We start from the raw sequence: 2,168 nt of genomic DNA, 5'->3' as shown, positions 1-2,168 counted from the left end.
TGCAAGATCCCATGGAAGATAAAACTCATGCAAACGTCTGAAAATTCAAATGTTTGGTGCTTGTGGTCTCTGTAACCTGTAGTGGGCAATTCAGACTATCAGTCTGATAAAATCACACGTGCACAAGAAAATAAATATATCTCTAATAGGGGCACTCAGAATTTTGAATAGATAATATTAATGCTAATTATAATTATAACCCAATTTAATTGAACTGATCGGTTATGATTATTAGTAACATGCAGTCAGCTTACATTTAAGTTCCTACTATCTGCCAGGCACTTTACATGTTATGTCACCTTCCTCACTGTTGATTCTTCAGTAACTAGAACATTTCCTAGTGCATAATAGGGGCTTGACATAAATATATGAAATAAATGCATAAACAAATGAAAATCCCTTCACTGGCTCCGATAAATAGTTCTCATCTTCTTTATGCAGAGAAAGAAACAGTTTTGGAGAAACAAGGTGTCTTTCTCAGTATCCAACAGATATTGCTAATATACACATGTCAGAATCAGCATGGGGGAAGGCCTCTTCCTGAGACACTGTAGAAATGTGTATACATGTATGGATTTCCATGACAACTAGGATCTGAACACTTTGTGGCGACTTTATACATTGTATTTCCTTTCATTCTCCTCCCAGCTCCTTACAAGGTAGGGACCCATACTCCCAGAGAAAGAAAACGGAGCTTTACCAAATTAAATAATTGCCTAATTTCTCATATAAAATTCTGTGATAGAGGCAGATAAGGTTGATTCCAGTGCCAAGGTATAATTCTCTGAATCAGAATGTCCCAGTTTGGTTTTCTTTAATCTGGCCAGGAACTAATAATATGCAGTTTTTAATAAACAATGTATGAACTTAATAAAATGTATCATATTTCTGTAGACTTTGAGTCCTTAAAGAGCAAGAACCCTATAGCATGATGTATGCCACACAGAGGTTCTTTTTTTATTTTTTTAATTGAAGTATCAGTTCAGTTCAGTAGCTCAGTCATGTCCGACTCTTTGCAACCCCATGGACTACAGCTTGCCAGGCCTCCCTGTCCATCACCAACTCCCGGAGTTTACCCAAACTCATGTCCATCAGGTTGGTGATGCCATCCAACCACCTCATCCTCTGTCATCCCCTTCTCCTCCCGCCTTCAATCTTTCCCAGCATCAGGGGTCTTTTCAATGAGTCAGTTCTTCGCATCAGGTGGACAAAGTATTGGAGTTTCAGCTTCAGCATCAGTCCTTCCAATGAACACCCAGGACTGATCTCCTTTAGGATGGACTGGTTAGATCTTCTTGCAGTCCAAGGGACTCTCAAAAGTCTTTTCCAACACCACAGTTCAAAATCATCAATTCTTCAGCACTCAGCTTTCTTTATAGTCCAACTCTTACATCTATACATGACTACTGGAAAACCATAGCCTTGACTAGATGGACCTTTGTTGGCAAAGTAATGTCTCTTTTTTTAATATGCTGTCTAGGTTGGTCATAACTTTCCTTCCAAGAAGCTGCTGCTGCTGCTGCTAAGTCGCTTCAGTCGTGTCTGACTCTATGCGACCCCACCAGGCTGCCCCATCCCTGGGATTCTCCAGGCAAGAACACTGGAGTGGGTTGCCATTTCCTTCTCCAATGCATGAAAGTGAAAAGTGAAAGCGAAGTTGTTCAGTCATGTCCAACTCTTCGTGACCCCATGGACTGCAGCCTACCAGGCTCCTTAGTCCATGGGATTTTCCAGGCAAGAGTACTGGAGTGGGGTGCCATGAAGCTATCGTTTTTTAATTTCATGGCTGCAATCACCATCTGCAGTGATCTGTGCAGCTCTGGAGCAGTGAACAGCCGAGAGGAGATGCCCCACGTCCAAGGTCAGAGAAACCCCAGTAAGACAGTATACACTGAGAGAGGGCATCAGAGGGCAGACAGACAGAAACCACAATCGCAGAAAACTAACCAATCTGATCACATGGACCAGCCTTGTCTTACTCAGTGAAACTATGTCTAACTCAGTTGAAGTATAGTTGATCTATTTCTTATCTAGTTACCCAGCTGTGTCTGTCTCTTTGTGACCCCATGGACTGTAGTCCACCAAGCTCTGTTCATGGGATTTGCCAGGCAAGAATTCTGGAACGGATTGCCATTTCCTTCTCCAGGGGACCTCCCCTACCCAGGGAT

This window comes from Bos grunniens, chromosome 8 (genome assembly GCF_055505025.1).
Source record: "Bos grunniens cultivar Pamir isolate PY7600 chromosome 8, Bosgru_T2T1.0, whole genome shotgun sequence".
Lineage (NCBI taxonomy): Eukaryota > Metazoa > Chordata > Mammalia > Artiodactyla > Bovidae > Bos > Bos grunniens.
The sequence above is the reverse complement of the archived record's forward strand: the minus strand, read 5'-3'. Positions refer to the sequence as shown.